This window comes from Canis lupus, chromosome 11, assembly GCF_003254725.2.
Source record: "Canis lupus dingo isolate Sandy chromosome 11, ASM325472v2, whole genome shotgun sequence".
Lineage (NCBI taxonomy): Eukaryota > Metazoa > Chordata > Mammalia > Carnivora > Canidae > Canis > Canis lupus.
In genome coordinates, this window is record NC_064253.1 from 9333829 (window position 1) to 9357625 (window position 23797).

At 36.1% G+C, this 23797-nt stretch overlaps 1 long non-coding RNA gene across 1 annotated transcript in view; it reads right to left on the bottom strand.

The window, feature by feature from the left end:
* Positions 1 to 15789, bottom strand: part of LOC125756033 (uncharacterized) — a 58991-nt gene extending 43202 nt beyond the window's left edge. The window contains exon 1 of the long non-coding RNA XR_007413898.1: positions 15697 to 15789. This is a non-coding gene — a long non-coding RNA (uncharacterized LOC125756033). The remainder of the gene's footprint in view (positions 1 to 15696) is intronic.
* Between the last annotated feature and the right edge of the window lie 8008 nt (positions 15790 to 23797).

Sequence of the window (23797 nt, forward strand, 5' to 3'; positions counted from 1 at the left end):
CTAATAGTTTTGGCTAATTCACTGTTGAATTTCAAGTTATTGGGATTAATATCTACTTTTTGTACTGCAGTTATACATTTGTCTGGACTCCTGCTTCTGCTCCTGTTTTCAGTTTTCTCACTATCCTCGAAAGAACATAAGAATTTTAATGTAGTTTTCTGTAATTAGATAAATATTTTACAAAAATCTGTGAAACTGACTTCTGAATTATTGAAATTTCTCGATATTGCAGAAATTGAGTGTGTTGTTCCTGAAAAAACTACAATTGCCTTGAATTAAGCTGGGTATGATATCAGTGAGGTGAAACATAGTTCTTAAAATGTAGGCTTCATCTGTAAGATGAGAGAAGACAAAGAATGTCCTATATTTAGGATGAACAAGTATAGTGTTATAAATAATGAACGATTCTTTTGAGTGATTAATCTTTGTTGAATGTCAGTCCTAACACTGCTAAGTAAGTAGAGTTTTTTTTTTTTTTATTAGCAAAGCTTTTATCCTTGACTTAAAAGAATAGGCATTTATTGCCATTTTGTTTAGACTTTTCATTTTGGCTTTTAGGTAACTTGACATGCTGTTGACTCACAAAGGTGGAAGAGGCCCACAAAAGCTATATTTTACTGTGTCATACTAGTCATCTAATTGGTGGTTGGTCCAAAATTGTACATTTGACATGAGCAAGGCAAGTTAGCTTTCCTTTCTCATAGTAGATGTGTATGAGTGTGTCTGTGATATATATATTATATGCATGTGTGCATACTTTTGAGTTGATATATAGACATATATATATATCAAACATATATATACATATATCAAACATACTTTTTGAGTTGAAATCTATCCTCTGTATACCATTAGAGATGTGTCTTGATAAGCATTACAGATAAAGATAACAAATGATGCATCCAGTTAAATATATATAAATAATATAAATAGAATTATTTAGATTATGTAATAAATTTAAAATCTAACTATAAATTTGAAATTATTTAAATTTAAATTTAATCACATTATAAGTATATCTTTACATGTAAACACGGAATATGTGTACGTATATATACATATATATTATATACATATTGTATATATTTTATGAATCACCACACACGCAAATACATATACAGAGGAGGGAAGGAAACAGAGTCAGCCTCTTTGTGTAATGGTATCTGTAATAATCTCAGAAGCTTAGAGAGATATTTTCTATCACCTGGCATGGTGTGCAGCAGAAACCAGTCTGTAGGAAGAAGTACAATAGGAGACATGAGAAGTAAATCTCTGCTTGTGTGTCTCTAGCAATATTTAGATTCACATTTGTGGAATCCTGAGGCTCTGCTACTTTCCCTTCCATGCCTGACAGCCATTAAATCCTGGGAGATAGTCTTATAACCTTTCTACAGACCTTTCCCTTTTTGTATGAGCTCTCTCTACATAAAATCAAAGAGTCTGGCTAACATATTGGAGAGGAAAAACAATGCTGAAAGGACAAGAAACCAGTTTTCTTAAGATGCCTTATCTATTTACCTGCTGCAGAATGCTGCTGCAAAAGAGAATAGAGTGCATTTTGAATTTAGAGAGAAAGGTTTTATGTGTTTGGCTTTGCGTGAAAACAAATTTAAAGATGTTTGACTTCTGTGAAAATGTTTTCGTCAAAGATGCTTCTGATGGGCCTCAGAGATAGCTAACTGTTGGGGATCATTGCTCTCTGATAGGCTCAGAAAAATCCATCGCATTGTTGTTCCCATAGGTTTATGGGCAGAGGGTCTGTTTCCAGTTTTTCTTCTTAATCTGCCTTTCTATAAATATGGAATGAACACTTTGGAAACTTTACTTTGACAGAGATAGAACATCAGAGTTTTTTAAACTAGTCTTTAATACTTATTATGTATATATAGATAACCATGTGAAAAATGCCCTGACCAAAATTATTAAGAAATTAGGACCTCGATCAGGAATCTGCAGATTTGATTCACTTTGACTTGTGATTTGATTTCTCAAAACGTTCAGAAAAGATGTAGTAGTAATTGACCTTCCAGATATGTAAATTCCATATTGCCAATGGTGAATACATAAAATATTCTGTAATGCCAAACAGAAAAAAAAATGTTTATTTCATTATAAACCAATTAGACCTAGCCAGGGAAAGAGTAACCAGAAAATGATCTGAGTGAACTAGAAAAAACTGCCCTAACTTTCAGTGATCATATGATCATATAGTGTAAATTTGATGTCTGCTTCCTTTATGATTTTTCGTTATCTTACCCTTTCCAGACCATTCTCTCCAAGCATGGCACAATTGATGAATATGTATAAACGAGCTGACTCTTCTTTTTACTACTGACACTATTTGTGTTTTTCAACCAATTGACAAGCAAACAATTTAATTCAACAATATTTATCAAACACTTAGTATATGCCAAGAATTGTGCTTGGCACCAGGAACCTAGAATGGAATAAGACCCATAATTTCCAGGAAGAGATAGACACGAAGGCTGCTAATCACAATAGTTGCAAGAGCTCTTACTGAGGCATGACAAAGGGTCCTAAGAGAATACAAAGGAGGGAAATGTACTTGAGGCACGAGGTTCATGTGCAGCTTTCTGGAGGAGGTAGCACTTAATAGGGAAGTGGTGTTGGTTAAATGGGCAAGGAAAGACCACTTATATATTCTAGATCTCACCTCAGAAGCAAAGTCACAAAAGAGAGTATTCCTGGAACTGCAAGCAGTTTTGTGTGGTTAGAAGAGATGGTGTCTGTATGGCAAGGAGAGGAAATGAGACTAAGACAATTTGAAGTGCCTCATGAATTCTTGGTTTCATCCTGAAGATGTGGGGAGTCATTGAAAGATTTTATGTTGTGGAAAGACATGATAACATTGGATTTTCTAGGCTAGACATTTTTGTTATTGAAGTATAAAAAAATAGACACACAAGTACATGTACCAAAAGATCATAACTCAGTAAATTACTTCAAAGTGAACTCTACACAGGTCAAGAAATTAAAACTCTAGTGGCCTATTAGATGCTCTTCTCATCCTCCCATAATCTTACTCCCCTCCCTAAAGGTAACCACTATTTTTTAAAAGATTTTATTTATTTATTCATGAGAAACACAGAGAGAGGCAGAGACATAGGCAGAGGGAGAAGCAGGTTCCCTGCGGGGAGCCTGATGGAGGACTCAATCCCAGGACCCTGGGATCACATCCTGAGCTAAGGGCAGAAGCTCAACTACTGAGCTACTCAGGTGCCCCTGTAACCACTATTTTAACTTCAAATACTATACATTTTAAAAACTTTATACAAATGTGATCATCTACTATGCATCTTTCTGTGTGAATTTTTTTGCTCAATTTTTTTCCTTGTTAGATTTATCCAATTTGTGTGCTAGCTATGGTTCATCAACTTTATTTCTATAAAGTATTCCATTATATGGTGACTTTACATAGTCTACCACAATTTATTTAACCTTTCAACTGCCAATAAACATTAAGCATTTTTCTAGTCTGGAGCTGTTATATAGGATGCTGTTATGAACATTATTGTACATAACTTCCACATCATATAAATCTATTTCTGCTTGCTACAAATCTAGAAGTGGGATTATTGTATCATGTTCAAGGTTAGTGCAATATGTCAAACAGATTTTAATGTGATTATACCCATTTACATTTATACTTTCGTTAACAGTGGATGAGCTTCCAGCTGTTCGATAACCTTGCCATTCTAATATTGTTTGGTGTGTGCTTTTTAGATTTTAACCCTGCTGGTGGTTATACAGTGATATCCTGTAAGTTTTAGTTTGCATTTCCTTAATCAGTATCAGAGCTGAGTAACTTTTAAATGTTTTTGGGTCACTTTGGGTCTCTTCTTTTATGAAGTGCTGCTTAAAATTTTTTGCCCCCTTAAAGAATTGCTTTTTTAGTTAATGAAGGGTCTTTATTATTTCTTTAATATGAGCCCCATTGTCAGTTATATGTCTTGCAAGTATAATCTTCCATTTGCTTTTTAACTTTCTGTGTTCTTTTGATAAAAAAGTTATGAATGTTAATGCAGTCTAATTTATTTATATTATTTAATAAAATAATTTAATAATAAATTATTAATAATTATCAATAATTAATAATTATAAAATAATATAATTTATATTATTTATATATATTTTATTTATATTTTTTGTGTTAGATCATTTTTCTCTGGTTAATGAATCATCCCATGATGCAAAGTCATATTTATTTTCACTCTGGCATTCTTATTTTTTAGCCATTTGAGGTTGGTATTTGTGTATGTTGTCAAATAGGAAATGTATTTTTTGTTATTTATTTATCTAGTTTGTTAGTTAATTTACCAAGCACCATTTATAGAAAATATTGCTTTTTTCATCACTGCTCTATAGTAAAAATTTTGTCAAAATCAAGGGCGCATTCCTATGTAATTCTAGTTCTGGATGATCTTAGTTCCATTGGCTTTTTTGTCTTTTCTTGCACCAATACATACCCCATTAGTTACCATAGTTTTATAACAATTCCTGGTATGTTAAGTTTTTCCATACTTTGTTCCTGGCAAATTTTGGCCCTTTGTATATCTATGTTAATTTTGGGATCAGCTTGACAAGTTCCACAAAAATGCTACTTAGGTTTTTATTGGGATAATATTGAGAAATTTGGAAAGACTTTCAATCCATGAATGTAAAATTTTTCCTTTTTTTACTCAGATATTCTTTAATTTTTCCCAATAAAGTTTTACATTTTCCTGGTGTAAGGGGTTTTGCATATGCTTTGCCAGATATGCTCTTTAGAATTTTATGTTTTTTTGATGCTATTACAAATGGTATTTTTTAAATATTTATTTATTTATTTTTTTAAGAGAGAGAGAGTACATGAGTTGGGGGAGGGAACGGGGAGAATCTTTAAGCAGACTTTCTGCTGAGCCAGGAGCTGATGGGGGATTTAATTCAAGGACCTGTGAGGTCGTGACCTGAGCTGAAACCAAGAGTCAGACACTAAACCAACTGAGCCACCTAGGCACCCCACAAATGGTGTTATTTTTAAAGTTTTATTTCCTAAGTTTTGTTCTGACATAGATAAATGTAATTATTATTTATATTAATTTTTATATCTATCTATGTGTCCTCCTCAAATAATGACTATACTGTATATTTCCCTGTAAGCCTAGCTTTAGCTGTATACCACAAATTTCAATGCTATCTTTCCAGTGTCATTCAATTCAAAATATTTTGTGATTTCCATTTTGGTTTCTTCTCTGACTAATGGACTATTTAGTAGTTGACAACTCAGTATTTGATGTCAATAATATATGACTATTTTCCATTACTGATTGATATTGATTTGTAGCTGAATTACCCTATGGTAAGAGAACATGCTTTATATAATTTTATATATGTGAAAGTTTTGAAACTTGTATAATGGCTCATAATTTTTAATGTATGATATCCTAGGCCTTCCCTCAACCAAGTTTTCTCCATTAGATTTTCTAATCAGTGTAAGCTAGGCTCTCCATTTCGTTGCAGTCTGATTATTTTTGACATGATGCCATATCCACTTATTTCTGGTATTTACCACAACTTAGTGTGTGTGTGTTCTCTAGTTTCAAGGACTATGCCCATTTCTTTCAGTACTTCTTTCTGTGTCAATCATAGGACATCAAATATATACAGGCACTGAAACAATATTTGATGAATTAATGAATCTGTGTATTGGTAGTGGTTGAATCTGTAGATAGAGGTGCAACAGGCTAGGTAGAGGATGTGGCTGCATAGAGATAGGAATGATTTGAGGGTTAAAAGTAAATTTGGACAGTACCATGGCATGCTCACTGAAGAAGAAGAAAATTTCACAAGGCAGCAATCAATAACCAACCGTCAAAAATTAGAGATGTTAAGAACCATAAGACCTGAAGTATGTCTGTTTGATGTAGGAAGAATATACCGATAACCAGGGTAAAAAATAGATGAAGTAATGGAGATGCTGGACTTCAGCAGGTTTAAAATGGTTGCAATCTAGCTCATTTAGATTCTTTCTGAAAGTGAGTCTAGAATCTTTTCTTTTCATTCATATACCATATGTAGGCATTGATTAAATTTTATGGGTAGGAAAAAAACTTGGCTTAACTTTTCTTTTTGCCAAAGGTAAGGACTGAAGCCTACCATTGTACAGCCAAAACAGAACATTATGCCTTAGTCTCATTCCATTCTGTTTCCTCTGACACCACTTGGTATACACAGGTCATATGCTCCCAGAGAAAAGCACAAGGGCAGAGGAGCAACCAAAGGCAAAGCCAGCCCCATGAGATGGCGCTGGTAGTTTGCTGGGAGCATCATTTACTCTGTTGGCTAGTGTAGTGTCTGAATTTTTTCACATTATTTTGTAATATGTCCCTTAACAGCTTATAACTTTGGAGGAGATGAATGTGCTGATTTCATAATATACCGATGGGGTTCGGTTTATCTAAATATGAATGGTTGGCCAGATGAGGTGGCCAGTTCAGGAAATAACTCACAACTTGAATGAGAAGATAAAAAGAGTATGTTGTGATGTCATACCAGGCCAAAAAGCAAAACGAGAAAGAACATGACAACCAGGTGGCAACACAGTATTACTGAGTCATTATGTTTATTTTTCAAAAGGGAAGCTTCAGGATTCAGAGAGTGTATAGTAACTTGCCTTAGAGCTCTAGCACCTAAGTGACAGTCCCAGGATCAGCCCATTCATGCGTGGATGTCCAGAGATTGTCTCTCATCCCTGGCATCATCTGCCAGATTAGGAGGCTCAAGTACAGAGAGGTTTTCACCACCTCAACAGGTAGAATGACAAGATAAACCTGGGTATGTACCTAAGTTTGTCTTTTTCTGCAATTTGTGTACTCCCTCCTCCATCTGCTTTGAGAAACTGCATTTACACTCTCATTTATGGGAGCTCCTAATTCAAATTAATATATGGAAAGCTCTGGGAAATTGGGGAAGAAAACCTGTTTACTTGTCCTCAACTTGGCTTTCCTGCTGTGTCCCAAATTTACCTGAAAACATCATGACTCTTTTACTTGTAAAATATATTAACTTTGTGCCAGTTTCATGTGCTATGGAATGCATTGTGAAATGGCGCTCCATGGCAGATATGTCACAATTGACCAAGAGGTATTTAATGAAACAACAAAGAAAAATTTCTCCCAGCCTTTCCATAAAAGCTTTAGCACTGGTGGTTGAATCAATATGCACCTTTAACTGTTGAGTGGTGTGGGTAAGAATATTTCTCAGATGTTTCCCACTTTGTCTGATTGAAGCCATCTACTCCTGAGGCTACAAACCTAATGAATGGTTACAATTGCCTACTTTTTAAATAATATTTTATTTTATTTTTTATTATTTTTTAATTTTTTTATTGGTGTTCAATTTGCCAACATATAGCATAACACCCAGTGCTCATCCCATCAAGTGCCCCGCTCAGTGCCCGTCACCTAGTCACCCCCACCCCCCATCCACCTCCCTTTCTACCACCCCTTGTTCATTTCCCAGAGTTAGGATTCTCTGAACAAGCCAATAACCAGGGAGGAAATTGAAGCAGTCATCAAAAACCTCCCAAGACACAAAAGTCCAGGGCCAGATGGCTTCCCTGGGGAATTCTATCAAATGTTTAAAGAAGAAACCGTACCTATTCTACTAAAGCTGTTTGGAAAGATAGAAAGAGATGGAATACTTCCAAACTCGTTCTATGAGGCCAGCATCACCTTAATTCCAAAACCAGACGAAGGCTCCACCAAAAAGGAGAATTATAGACCAATATCCCTGATGAACATGAATGCAAAAATTCTCAACAAGATACTAGCCAATAGGATCCAACAATACATTAAGAAGATTATTTACCATGACCAAGTGGGATTTATCCCTGGGATGCAAGGCTGGTTCAACACCTGTAAAGCAATCAATGTGATTGATCATATCAGCAGGAGAAAAACCAAGAACCATATGATCCTCTCAATAGGTGGAGAGAAAGCATTTGACAAAATACAGCATCCATTCCTGATCAAAACTCTTCAGAGTGTAGGGATATAGGGAACATTCCTCAACATCTTAAAAGCCATCTGCGAAAAGCCCACAGCAAATATCATTCTCAATGGGGAAACACTAGGAGATCAGGAGCCCTAAGATCAGGAACAAGACAGGAATGTCCACTCTCACCACTGCTATTCAACATAGTACTAGAAGTCCTAGCCTCAGCAATCAGGCAACAAAAAGAAATAAAAGACATTCAAACTGGCAAAGAAGAAGTCAAACTCTTCCTCTTCGCAGATGACGTGATACTATACATAGAAAACCCAAAAGACTCTACCCCAAGATTGCTAAATAATATTTTAAAGGACCAGAGGAGGGAGACTATGAAACTATTTTTGGTATCTGAAATTCATGTGTATCACCTGAAAAGAGCTAGAGGTGGAGCTGAGATTAGCATTCTATTCTCATTCCTGGCTTGGATATCAAGTGGAATTATGTAGCGTTGTGGAGTCTTTGACAGCGAATCTGACTTTTAAAAATTTCACAGGGTGGGTGAAAGGGATTTGACTTTTAAAAACAGATGACCAGGGGGATTTGATTGTTGTTGTGGGAAAGTGTTGCTATTTCCAGAGTCCCTGCAAATAATCTGTTCCTTAAATTACCTAAAAACAATTTAAATGCAATCTGATAATGTGATGAAGTGGTTGGTGAGCTATGGCTAACTCCTACTTAAATCCAGTTAAGTTTTGAACGTGATCTGGGTAAAAGATTGCCTAGCTTTGTGAAAATGGGAGAGGCAACATACTCTTAGATAATTTTTGCCTAAAATTGTTTAGTAAGATTGTGCATTACATAAGACTAAAACTGTGTTTAAGAAAGGCAAACATTGAGTATGCTGTCAGGTAGCAGAAGCAATAGATGTTGAAAGTTTGTAGTAGCTGGCCTAAGCAGTTTAGTAGTTAAAATTATCTGCTTGATTATTGAATTCCAATTGAGTACTGAGTGTATGGATTTGTATCCAGCCATAATAGGATTTGCCTAACACTTAGCCTAAATACCATTAAGCATATTTTACTTTTCCTAATTTTTATTCTTATGTGTATGTTTGCATTTTCCCACTATACAAATGTTAAAATTCATCACATGAATCATTTTTGAGGAAGTCAAATTTTTAACTACATTTTTTAAGGGGAAATAAAAACTTTATATAGAGAGTTTTATTGAAAATATTCCCAAAGATAAAATATACATCAAAAGAGCAAGATAAAAGAAATGAAAGTTTGTTTATATTTATGATTAGTAGATTTTCTATGGCTATCAATATCAAGATTTGTTTCCCAAGGCTAAGAATTTATAAGGAAGCAAAAAAAATCAGCAAACCAAAAGTTCAGAATTTTAAAAATTACTTTTCTAGAGAGCATTATTGGGGGTGGTATTATGGACAATGGGGTGGCTGGAATTTATTGTGAGCATGATTGATATGGAGTTTGGCAAATGAAAAATGATTTGCAATAGTTTGAGTTTGAGATTTGGAGTTGCAGATTTCATAGCTGAACTGAGAGCAGGTGAAGAAGTGGAAATATTTGGTTTGTTTTTATGTTGTCCCTAAGGACAACCATAACCATCAGGGTAGCTCATGAACAATGTTTGCACTAAAAGTATGGATAGGGAAGTGAATGTATTTCAACTCTTGTACTTCCTTTTGCATAGATACTATAGATGGCATTTCTTCTCCTGATAATTTTATGCAATTTTTAAAGAAATAATTAAAAATGGCAAAGGGTAAATTATTATTGCTTGGTTCCAAAGAGCAAACAAACCTTTAAACAAGCCAAATAGATGAGATCACTTTTCACGTGGCTCTGGAGTATGAAACAAAGCCTTTACTGTTCAATTCTGACTTTTTAAACAGATTTTCAGGGCAATGTAAGCCTTGTTTGTGCATAGATGAGTGATAGCATTATTCTTTGGTAGTAAAGCAACTTGCCAATAGATTTGAGCATGACTTTGCATCTAGGTGGCTCATTAGACTGTAGAAATAGAAGGAAAACATTGTTTCATGGATATTGCAATATAAAAAAATTAGAATATAACAGAATATGAACTTGGGCAAACTATTGATAGATTCAATTATTTTCATAAATGTGTGGGGAAATATATTTTTTCAGTATAATCATATTTGAAAGTTAATCATAAACCACAGAAATTCTTCTTTTGGCTTTTCATATATTTTATCTACTCTTTTAGCTCCAGTTTCATGTCCACACAAATACTCATTAGTCAATATGTCTAGCTGTGCTCTCCCTTGAAAACATTACATATATTGGCTTCTTCATTAACAAATTAGATTACAAAAAAAAATACAAAAAAAATTTAAAAAAAAACAAATTAGATTACAAAATACAATAAGATTACATTATTAGCTTTTGATCATTTGCAGCATTATAGCTCTTGTTACTGTGCCAGGACTTGCAATGTTTACTATTGTGTGCATTCCTTTATAAAGGAATCCTGCCAGAAGGAAATATAGCCTAGTTATGACAAGTGAGAAAGCAAGTACTAAAAAATAGGTAACCTTCCTCCAAATCTGTAACTAGTAATTGTCAGAAGTGGGTTTCAAATTTAGCTCTGATAGAGTGTCATGCTATTTCTACTATACTTTTTTCTTCTCTGTAGCATTATTCAAATCTGTAGGAATCAGTCATTTCATTAATTTGTAGCAAGTCAATATTTAGTAACAATGCACTTAATTTTGGAGCACCTGGGTGGTTCAGTTGGTTAAGTGTCTGCCTTTGGCGAAGGTCATGATCCCAGGGCCCTGGGATCAAATCCAGAATCTGATTCCCTACTCAGCAGGGAGGCTGCTTCTCCCTCTCCCTCTACTGCTCTCCTGAGCTCTTGCTCTCTCTCTCTCAAAAAATAAATAAAATCTTAAAAAAAAAAAAAAAACCAGTGCATTTAATTGTAATGTTATGGTAGCCATAAAATATCAGAAATAAAAATTAGGAACATGACTTATTTATTTTGTTTGAGATTGTATAACTGAAACCTATCTTATGACAATTGAAGACTAAGGGATATTTGTATCAATAAGGCAATATGGAAATAATATAAATGCTGTTTGCCTCTGCCTTAGCTTTAGGATAGGCCAGCCCTGCTCACTAATACCATTTTGTAGTCTAGGAACTGCATGCCCATCTGTAGCTCTAAGAACCTGCTTTTTTCCCTATCAGTGACCACTTTCACTTGCCTCGAACTTTTATGAAAACTGGACTCCTCTTTGGCTGAGTTCCAAGGTCAGTGGTAGGTGCTAGATGGACAAAAGAGACATTAGCTCATTATCTTGAAGTTTATTCTCTAGAGGGGGATGCAGATTTTAAATATACCAATGTTTGTGTGTGTGTATGTGTATATACGCATATATATGTGTTCTTTATGCACGCACATATATGGATGTATATGTGTACATACATGTATATATACACGTGCATGTACATATTTTAAAGAATTATTTATTTGAGAGAAAGAGTGCACAAGCAGTGGGGGAGGAGCACAAGGAAAGGAGAGGAGGTGCAAATTCTCCACTGAGTGGGAACCGCCTAGGGCTCAATCTCACGACCCTGAGATCGTGATCTGACCCAAAACCAAGAGTTGTACGCTTAACCAACAGCCATCTGGTGCCCTGCACACATTTATATATTTGTATAGAAGTGTTCATAAGTGCTCTACAGCTAGAATGATATAGTTCCATAAGAGAGAATAAAAGGTGGGAATACAATTTAAATGGGATGGTTGTGTCTGTCATCACTTTGAAATATTTGGGGTGAAACCTAAAAAGGAGCAGGAATTAACCCAGTGAAATAGAAGGGGAAAGGTCTGTCCCCTTCAAAGGCAATGGAAGAAACTGGTGTGTCTAGAGCATGATGAACATGTCAGAAACTCATGACGTGATATTGGAAGGGTCAGCTGGTCTAGATCGTATGCTGGTCTCAGCTCCTTAAAACATTTGAGATTTAGGTATAAGTAGACCAGAATGGCATTGAAACAAGAGGCTTTTAGCAATGATCTAATTTCATTTTTTAAATGCTTTTTAATTTTTTAAAAAAATTCCAGTTAATTAATATACAGTGTTATATTAGTTTCAGGTGTACAATATAGTGATTCAATAATTCTGTAGAACCCCCGGTGCTCATCACAAGCACCCTCTTTAATCCCTATCATCTATTTTCCCCATTTCCCCACCCACATCTCCTCTGGCCACCATCAATTCTCTACAGTTAAAGAGTCTGTTTCTGGGTTTGCCTCTTTCTTTTTTTCTGTCCTATGCTCATTTTTTTTCCCTAAATATTACATATGAGTAAGATCATACAGTATTTGTCTTTCTCTGACAGATTTTTTTCACTTAGCATTATACTCCCTAGATCTATCCACTTTGTTGCAAATGGCAAGATTTCATTTTTTTTTTTAATGGATAAAGAAGATGTAGTATATATCTGGGTGGCTCAGTTGGTTAAGTGTCCAACTCTTGATTTCAGCTCAGGTCATGGTCTCAGGGTTATGTGATCAAGCCCCACATCAGTCTCCATGCTGGGTGTGGAGCCTGCTTAAGGTTCTCTCTCTCCCTCTCCCCTGCGCCCCTCACCCACTTAAGCTCACACTCTCTCTCTCAAAACAAACAAACAAACAAAAACACCAAAACAAGCAAAAAATAAATAATAAAAGAACACTCTAGATGCTGCATAGGAGATGGATCATAGGAAATCTAATGTGGGGACCTCAGGTACGAGGCTGTTGTGTTGTGTAGACTAAAGGTATTGCTGCTCTCAATGAAGGAGGCAGTAATGGTGTTAGAGAGACAGAGGTAGATGGATTCAAGACACATTGCTGGTAGATAGGATGTAAGAAATGGGTCAAGTCTTACTCGTAGGTTTCTGAATTGACTGACCAGTAACTGGAAGCATCATTTAAGCCTGTTTGGGTTTGCTATAGAGGAGGTGGTTTAGTTGGAATCATCTACAAATCAATTTTGGACTCTTTCAGCAGGAGAGACTTGTGGAATACCAAAGTGGCTATCCCAATCAGGCAGTCAGAAATGCATACCTCAGGTCTGTAGCAGAGATGTACCTGTGGGGATCATCAGGTTATAGGTGGTAGTTTAAGCCAGGGAAAAATAAAATCAACTATGGAGGAAGTAGAGGAAAAAAAGAAAAGAGGCCCAAGGCCTAAGCCTTGAGAAACCCCAGATTTTAGTGGTTAACACAGAGGGAGATCTAGAAGTGTCAAGTGATGCAGAAGGAAAAAAAAATGGAGATTCTACTTTCATAGAAACCATATATATTGAGAAGGAAAAAAAAATCGGTAAATGTGTCAAAGCTTCTATAAATTCGAGGTAAGAAAAGAACTGAAAGGTGTACCTGGGATTTGACAATATAGAAATCATTGTCTGCAAGTGGCAGTGAAGAGTAGTGGACTTTATTCTCCCTGCATAGCAAGGGCAGTCAGAGCCCATCTAAGGTTGTGTAAGATAGTGGCTTGATGAAATAATCATCTTTCTTCTCTACAGTCCTCATCATCTGGGCTTTGTCTTCAGACCAGATTCCAGGGTGCCATACTTCCAGGTGTCAGACCAAGACACAGTGGTGCCAAAGGAAAGAGACAATGTCTGCTTCTTTGAGAACACCTTGCCCAGGATCTGGACCCAGGCTTAGCACTCAGCTTGCATTGGCGAAAATTATATCACAAATCTACACTTAGGCCAATTGTCAAGGGTAAGGTAATGACTAAGACTGGCTTATAAAATTTAGGATCCATGCCTTGGGACTGCAGATTGTTCTAGACTTCTCAGAAATGTCAGGATCATAGTGGATCCATGAACAACATGACAGTTCTATAAAGAAGGAGAGAGGGCATACAGATAGACAGGGAAGCAACCACCAGTGTCTCCTATACAAGAGTACGAGGAGGAAACCAGTGTTTTCCTTGACTTGAAATATTCTATCACATTTGAATATTCTCCAAATGGGATAGTGTCATATTTTTCAAATATACAGTATACTTTTGGGTGATTAAATGAAGTGGATAAATTACATCACCACCTACCCACCCTTGTCCTTTCTGTTACCTCTAGCTCCTGTCTTCCCAAGCTCCTGGATTTGCAATGTCTTATTACCTTCTCGATTTTCTTCTATATCTGAACTTACCAAGCCAGTATTCTCATCCTCTCTGTAGGGAGGTATTGAGGTACTTGAAGGTGTTCATTTGGCTTAATAGGGTACCTCTCTCAGATATGTTTGAAGTTTAAGAGCCATTTGTAATATTGGTAGGACAAAATAAGAAGGAAGAGGAAGGGGAGGAGAATTATGGTAGAAATTGTAGGTCATAAAACAGACTGATGGTGGAGATATTTTGAGTAAAAGATATCTCTTTTCTTCTGCAAATAATTTACACAGGCCCCTGATTTTGCTTAAAATCATGGCTTTCATATGTAGCAAAGGTTACTCTTAGCCCACAACAAATAAATGCTTTGCAATTATAGAACAGTTAGCTCTGATAAGGTGAAAGCAATTTGTAAAGCTTTGTCACAATATTAAAGTCTCTAGCCTAGTATTCTGTCCATTGTAGTTCAGTTAATATGACTACATAAAACCTACACATGTAGGTAAGTCGCTGTTCTTTTTTGCTGCCATTCATTTGTACCCAATCAATATATGCTGAGTTCTTTGTGTGGGCACATTTCCGTTCAATTAAATGGGAAAATAAGCATAGCATATTTCTCACCTCAGAGGCTACCCTAGTTCCCGCTTGACAGGCCATGAAAAATACACATTTTAATTGTATTGTTCTTTGTCACAGGCATTGATTGTGAATTGTGTTTGTTTTAAAAGATTTTGGGCACTCCCGGTGGCTCAGCGGTTTAGCGCCGCCTTCCGCCCAGGTCGTGATCCTGGAGACCGGGATCAAGCCCCATGTCAGGCTCCCTGCATGGAGCCTGCTTCTCTCTCTGCCTGCCTCTCTCTCTCTCTCTTTCTCTCTGCCTCTCATGAATAAATAAATAAAATCTTAAAAATAAAATATAAAAAATAATTTAAAAGATTGTATTTATTTATTTATTTATTTATTTATTTATTTGAGAAAGACAGCAAATAAGAGCAAGAGAGCATGCACACAAGCAAGAGGGAAGGGCAGAGGAAGAGGGAGAAGCAGACTCCCTGCTGAGTATGGAGCTCAATGAATGCAGGACTCGATTCCAGAACACTGAGATCATGACCTGATCGGAAGGCAGACACTTCACTGACTGAGCCACCCAGGTGCCCATGAATTGTGTTTTTAGCTTTGATTTGCTGAGTTTCCTTTTCTTTTTAAGATTTTATTTATTTATTCATGAGAGACAGAGAGAGAGAGAGAGAGAGAGAGAGAGACAGGCAGAGGGAGAAGCAGGCTCCATGCAGGGAACCTGAAGTGGGATTCGATCCTGGGTCTCCAGGATCACTGCCCTGGGCCGAAGGCAGCGCTAAACCACTGAACCACCCAGGCTGCCCCTAGTTTCTACCTTCCAATAGAAAGAGGAATATGTTAACATTATCGGAGGACATTAAGTCTCTATATTTTAAACAAATGAACTTGTGTTGCTAGCCTTCTCATTACAGATCCCACATAGTACAGGTTAATCTCTCCCATTTGAGTTGATCACATTCTTACCTCCAAAGTTACCTGGAGCACAGTAGTGATGTTTGGCCAATGTTATAAAATAAATTAACTAGAGATAAATAATGTTATGTAACTGTGGTTTTGTAATTTGTTTCAAGAGTAGGATGTTCCAGCCTATCAGCATTATTTGGTAATAATGACTGGATTTATGATTTTTGCCTTGTTTCCATGGAGTATGAGGTTAGGGATGGGATAGTATTATGTATTTGCCAAAACTTTGGAATTTACTGAGTGTCAGAGGTTTGTTTGTTTGTTTGTTTTTGTTTTTTTACACTAATGAGATGATTCTTCAGGATGGGTTCAAGTCATCCAAGGCAACAACCATATACTTAGAGCTTTGGATCTGTCAGTTCACCCAGGCCCTGATTTGGGGGGAAGAGAGAGGGGCTGAAGATTGGGTTATAAAAACTCAAACAATTAAAATTTGGAGGGCTTCTAGGTTGCAGAACACATCAACATGCTGGTATGGCGTACATGCCTGAAAGACTGTGGCTGCTCTGTACCACCTTTGACACCCCCGTACCTTGCACTATGCATCACTTCCATTTGGATGTTCCTGAGTTGTATCTTTCTTTCTTTTTTTAAAAGATTTTATTTATTTATTTGAGATAGAGAGAGACCAGAGAGCACAAGCAGGGAGGGAGGGGAGAGAGGCAGAGGGAGAGGAGGAAGCAGACTCTTCACAGGGAACCTGACATGGGCTCCATCCTAGGACCCCGAGATCATGACCTGAGCCGAAGGCAGGATGCTTAACTGACTGAGCCACCCAAGTGCCCAGAATTGTATCCTTTATAATAAACCTGGAATAGTAAATATGGTACTTCTCCGAGTTCTGTAAGTTGTACTAGCAAATTATGGAACCTGAATGGAGAGGGTCATGAGAACCTCTAAACTTGTAGTCAGCAAAACAGAAATGCAAGTAGATTGAGTACCCTAATTTACAGCTAGTATGTTAGGGCAGTCTTATGGGACTGTACCTGTAACCTGTGGGATCTGTGCTGGCTCTGAATAGTTAGAGTTCGAATTGAATTGTTGGACATCTACCTGGTGTTGAAGAATTAGAAAACTGGTTGTTGATGTTGGAAAACACATCACAGATGGTCACATAACATGAATGTGCCTAGACTATGCCTTCATGACCAGCTCACCACAACAGACCCTCTCTCCACTATGAAAAAAATATCACACTTCTTGAGGTTAAGGTGTTTTATACACACATAGGTGGTGCTTCTGTACTGGAAGAGACATGGTGTGTACTATAGGGCCCAGGACTGAGAGAACAGAGAGGCTATGTCTGTGACCATGGATGCCTTGTGATGCATATTTCTCTTGTTGCCGTTGCACTGCTTGTAATGAAGCTCTTCCATGAAGAGAACATGATTTAGTACTGTGAATCTTTTTAGTAGTTGAACACAAGGTGATGAATGCTTTGTTAATACAAATACAGATGCTTCCAGTAACATTCTTAGTCATTTCAGCAGACTAGTAGATGAAGGAATTCAAGCTTTGTGGGTTGTATTAGATTGATTGGTTGATGAGGGAGAGAGAGAGAGAGAGAGGATGTGAGTGCATGCATACACAAGCGAGGTATGGACAAAGGGAGAGGGAGAAAATCCCACACAGACTCTGCACTGAGCAAGATAACCACCTGAGCCCAAACCAAGAGTGAGATGCTTAATGGACTGCATCCCCCAGGTGCCCCAAAGGAATTCAAGTTTTTTAGAATCTATCCTCGGGGCACCTGAGTTACTTAGTGGTTGAGTGTCTGCCTTTGACTCAGAGTGTGATCCTGGGGTCCTGGGAATTAGTCCTGCATTGAGCTCCCCATGGGGAGCTTGTTTCTCCCTCTGCCTATGTCTCTGCCTCTCTCTGTGTCCCTCATGAAGAAATAAATAAAATATTTTAAAAAATTTAAAAAATTTAGAAATCCATCCTATCAAGGGAAATATTGGCATAAGTAGCTACAATGTATTCATTATTTTAATCTTATATATTTCCCAAAGTGAAAAAGGCAGTACGCCTGTGAGAATTTCCCTAAAATATTGAGTTCTTTTTTAAACCAAAATGTAAAACTTATAAAACGAATGGTGAATAAAAATTTTAGTGTAGATTGTAGCAGTTGAGCACACACTGCATTATTTTAAGCTAGTCATTTTATTTATTAATCTTTCTGAAAGCACTTTTAAAAAGGAATACATGGAGGGTGGTCACTGCTAAGTATATTTGTCTATTCATTTCATATACTATTTGATTTACAAAGAAAATTTAAGTAATCCTATAAATTCTACATGGAGTTTAGTGAGAATATTTATTTATCACATTCATTCATCTTGTACAATTCTTATAAATTATAAAATTTACATTTGATTGATTATTTTAGAATTTTTGCAAGTAAATCTAACTTTACCACAATACTTTTAGCCTATCATGGATAGATTTTTCAAAAATAAATGCAAACAACATCTGTATGCTTAAATGACTAATAGAAGGGAATATTAATATCTTGGAATTTAAAAATATTACAATCAAAAACAGATGAAGCTTTATGATATTTAAAAATAGTGACAAAGTGAATGATAAGTGCATTATTTGCTAATAATGAAATAATGTTGACTATAAGCAGTGTCATATAGTGATTAGTTTTCAGGTATCTCTTTCAAAAAATTAAGAAATTCAGTTCACGCTGCTAATTAAGAATTAAAGGGGTGTTTTCAATACTACATGTCAACACAACTGTCTCCTTCAAATTACATTGTCTATCGACCAGACAGTCTGTGCATGGCAGATAAACCCAAGCAATCACTTTGCAATAAGCAGTTTTATATTTTCAGACATTCTGTGGGCATCATCTGCTTTTTGACAGACAGCCATCCTCCTCCATAATCACCCACACATGGTGAGGAATGAAGCCAAAGCATCAAGTTCTTATTACAAACTGGAATAAGGAGTTCCAAATAAAGCACTATATTAAAAGAAGCAAAAAGGGGAGAGGTGATATGGCCATTTCCCTATTCTTGGATTCCTTCTCACACTGGCTATTATTTATCTAATATCAGTCTTTCAGAATGATTTATTTGAATGTGTTTTTCTGAGTCATAGATTACCTAGGAAATAGGGTTTCATATTTTCTTTGTGAAAACTTACACTTCCTATTTCCTTCCTCTGTAATTTGTCAATGGAAAGTTCTGAAATTATTTTGGTATATGACATATGTGACAACCTTAAAGGACTTGATAACTAACTTAAGATCATCAGTATAAAAATATCTGCTTTTATACCACAGAGTGCAGGGACCAATGAATTAAATGATTTAGTTTAGATTATTTTGGCGGTTAGAAATAGAGGGCAAATGAACTATGAATTCTAGAGTAGAATTCATATTTCCCTCTATGTTTGAATTTTGATGATTTGAGTTAGAATAATTATTCTATTATCTCTTGGCTGGATGAATGTGGGCTAGGTAAATAGATGCTGAGAGCATTTGTAAAGTGAGGATAATAGTCACCTCTCTTGTGTGTATCTTCTAAGATTACTGTATGGATAAACGCATGCAATGTAGAGTCTTCATGGAGTCATTCTTCATGTTCCTGGCATTGTTCACCTTTTACTCTTAATCTTTTCTTTTTTAAGAGGAGGAAGGGGTAAAGGGAGAGGGAGAGAATCCCAAGAAGGCTCCCCCCATCAGTGTGAAGCAGTGTGAAGCCAGACACGGGGGTCCATCTTATGACCCTGAGATCATGATCTGAGCCGAAATCAGGAGTTGGTTGCCTGACCAACTGAGCCACCCAGGCAACCTATTTTTTTACACTTATCTGTGGAAGAAGGCCTTATCTTCTTTGAATTATGATTTTTACACAATTGTTTTACCGCAATATCAGTGTTGAATTTTAAGCTCTTTTGGTGTGGAAACTACGTATTACTAATGTTGTATCTTCAACAATAACAGAGGGCTTCCTGTCCAACAGTAATGATAAAAAATATCCTAAATATCATTTTAGGAGCATATTCACAGCCATTCACCAATTTATTAGAAGGCAGTCATCTCTCATTCTCTCTCAGACATACACACACACACACACACACACACACACACACACACCTGTCTATCTGACATAAGAATTCGGAACTGTGACTTTCCAATGTGAAATAATTAGGAAAATTGAAACCTGGACTTCTTCTCCATCCTCAAGCATACATGCCCAGAGACAAGCTTGGAGATAGGTTTCACCAAGAGTGATTGTGATTTCTAGAGTCATTTCATTGAACTTTTGCTAAATAAGAGTAAAAATTAATGAAAATGCCTGTGTTTTTTTCTGTGTGTTTCAGGGTTTGGGGAGGGACAGTGGAATACTTCTAGAAAACCTTTTCAGGTAAGAAACACAAGAAAGGTGGTGCTCTTGTAAGAAAGTGCCCTGTATAGAAAGCAGGAGCCCCATATTCACACCAAGGTGTAGCTCATTGGTCCAATTTTCTAAAAGTCACTCACTCTGCTGGAAGATCTGTGATTACATGTCAGCTCCAAATAGAGAGCCCCAAGTTCTCCCTGGAAATCCTTAGTGTAAGTTTTCACAAAGAAAATATGAAACCCTATTTCCTAGGTAATCTATGTCATCTTTAAAGAGATGGAGCCCTTTGACTACCAGGCTGTTAAAAAGAGTCACCCTTAAGGATACAAGTTTAGTTAAAGTAAAAAAATATAAAATAAAATAAAAAGGAAAAAGATATTGCCAGTACACAATAATGATAAAACTCAGGACAAAAATTATTATTAATAGTAAGAAGGGCATTTTATAATGACAAAAGAACTTATTCATCAGAAAGATATACATAAGCATATACTGACTTAAAAATTCAATTTCCAAATATGTGAGGCAGAAATTGACAAACTGGAAAAAGAAATACACTCATGACTATAGGGGGTAATATCAACAGTATTCTTTCAATAACTGAGAAGTAATCAGAAAAGCTGTAAGGATATAAAAGACTAACAATAACGTTAATTGATGACCGTTACGACGTTTAGAAAACATGTCATCGCAGAACTCAGAAAAGTCACTATGCTAATGGCTAAGGTTTTTTACTGAAGTGATACTGTTATATAATATCCAAAATTCTTGAAGTAAACCAACATTGATGGGCCAGGGCCCTCCAAACCAGTGTAGTGTACAGTTCATTAATACTCTAAAGTTGCCTACACCTGAGCCTGCCCTTGGGATCTACCTTTTATAGACAGTGAGTGGTTTCTCTCGTCTTACCTAACCCTGTGGCTAAATTAAGGAGATTGTCTGACGTTATTAAAGATGAAGCTGATTTCTGAAGAGAAGTTAGTAAGGACAAAACGATTTTAACGTGGAGTTTGTCTAAGGAATGTTCTAGGCTGTATGTTGCATCTGTGGAATGTTTCCAGGACACCATCCAACTATGAATGTAAAACAGCCTTATTAGACCTGTAGATGCTCCTTATAGATTCAAGAAGCTGTTCTCCAAGATCCATCTACCTCTCCTGAGGTTCTTGTTTGACAGGCTGAATTTGTAAAAGCTCAATGTTGCATTTTCCAAAAAAGCAGACCTCTTACTAAAAATATGTATAACTAAACTGCAAATATATTAAAATATAGGTTATAAAAACGAGGAGAATTGGTTGTTTTAAACTTAGAGAATTTAATATTTATTTTGTGAAAGGGTAAACAAAGTAGCAATGTTTGTTTGACCTCAAATGGTGTAATGAAACCTTTCTAATTTTCTCCCAAAAGACACCCATACCTTGTACAATACCTAACTTTGATTTATGTTAAATGTTGGTAACACAAGAACTAAAATTGTTTGAAAATGGAAAACGTTTTTACAATTAACATTATTTAAAATGTCCTTGATTATGTTCCATCAGATTTTTAACTTCTAGGGTTCTTATAAATTCTTAGAAGAGGGTATTATGCTGAGTGAAATAAGTCAGTCGGAGAAGGACAAACATTATATGGTCTCATTCATTTGGGGAATGTAAAAATAGTGAAAGGGAATAAAGGGGAAAGGAGAAAAAGTGAGTGGGAAATATCAGAAAGGGAGACAGAACATGAGAGACTCCTAACTTTGGGAAACGAACTAGGGGTGGTGGAAGGGGAGGTGGGTGGAGGGTGGGGGTGACTGGGTGATGGGCACTGACGGGGGCACTTGATGGGATGAGCACTGGATGTTATTCTATATGTTGGCAAATTGAACACCAATAAAAAATAAATTTATAGAAAGAAGAAAAAAAAAGAAGTCTCTATATCCTTGAAGGATTTTTAAAATTTCTTTTTTTTTTAAACAGTAGCAGTATATTCCAGTTGCGATTATATGCTAATATAAACAAATTCTCCTGTCAAAAGTTATTTTGGAATTCATTGCTTGCAAAAGTGTTTGCCAGACCTGAGAAGCCCTGTATCTTTTGCTTTGTACATGAGTCTTGGTAATATGTATTTAAAACAAAAATAGGTTCTTTCTATCACTTTCACTCCTCACCCACTCTCTTATTTCTCATGCTTTCTCTTTTTTATGTTTAGCACAACTCCTTTCAAAAGATGGGCCTCTATTTTTAAGAGTGCTTTTTTTTTTTTTTTTTTTTTTTCCATTTTCTTTACTAAGCATCTTCCCCAGACTGGCCTTAACTTCATTTAACTGACAGGATTGTTTTACTTACTGCTACTGCTATTTTAATTTTGTGTGAATGAACATTCATACCATGTTGTGACCGTCTACCTCTTTAATATTTGTTACTTGAAAATGCACTCAGAGTAATTGCTTTTGTGACAAGTATGTGTGACAACCATAGCATTTCCCAGAAATGAGATGTCAGTTCAAAGAAGTTCATATTAAATTTTTAAAAATGTTTCTTTTATGTGTATACCAGAAAATGAATTTCACAAATATAAATGGAGTGAAATGTTTGCAAGTACCAGTTGTTTTTTCTTTTCTTTTTTTTTTAATAGTTTTGAGTGTGTGGATTTTTTTGGTACCTTTGTTAAAATTATTCAACTTTTTCCAAACATTCATAATTTCCACTTAGTTTTAAAGGCCTTTTTAAATTTAATTTTTAAAGATTTTATTTTTTTACTTGACACAGAGAGAGAGCAAGCAAAAGCAGGGGGAGCACCAGGCAGAGGGAGAGGGAGAGGCAGACTCCCTGTTGAGCAGAGAGCCCGATGTGGGACTCATTCCTAGGACCCTGAGATCATGACCTGAACTGAAGGCAGACACTTAACAGACTGAGCCATCCAGGTGCCCCTAACAGCCTTTCTTAAAAAAAAAAAAAAAAAAAAAAAAGAAAGTAAATTGTTATTTCAGGATTGCTATGAAAGTATTATACTTCTGTGTCCTTAAAATGTACTTCATAAAGTCGATTTCAATTTTTAATGTACCACCAAGATCCTAAAATAATCAATATCCATCTCCTTGTCATTCCTCTACAAATGATCATTTTTGATATTCATTTTGTTTAGAATTCCAGTTTTGAATGAGGATGATCTTCTTAGGGGCAATATATAGAATAATACTAATTTTCTGACTTGTGGAAAAATAACTTGCATAAAGATAACTGGAGTGGGTGATTATTTTCCAAAAAGGTGTTGTTTGTAGTTAGACCTAATCTTATGTGTTAATCAGAAATTACATATACACATAAACAAAATACCTATGTTATCCTTTCTGTAGTTTAGTTTTTCACTGTAGTGGCTAACTGATCATATTATCATTGCAGAGTTGCATCCCTATCAAACTCATCCCATGTTGAATAAATACTAAGATCCCACTTCAGGTACTTATTCTGACTTAAGATAAAAATAATTTCTTCACTTGAGTCTAGTATGGAGGAGCATGGCATTTCTTAACTCTCTCTCTTCCCCAAACCAATCAAAACCAACATCAACAAGAAGCAGTAGAGGATAAAAAACATAAACAAGAACTCCTTTGCAAAAACATAGCCTTAAAGGAACACGATATGAAGAAACTGACATCTACAGTGGTCAGTCGGACAACATGAAGTAAGGATATTTGGGAACAGTCCACACCATGTAGAATTTTAGTCATGAGAGAGTAAAGAACTCTCCAGACTGAAAAA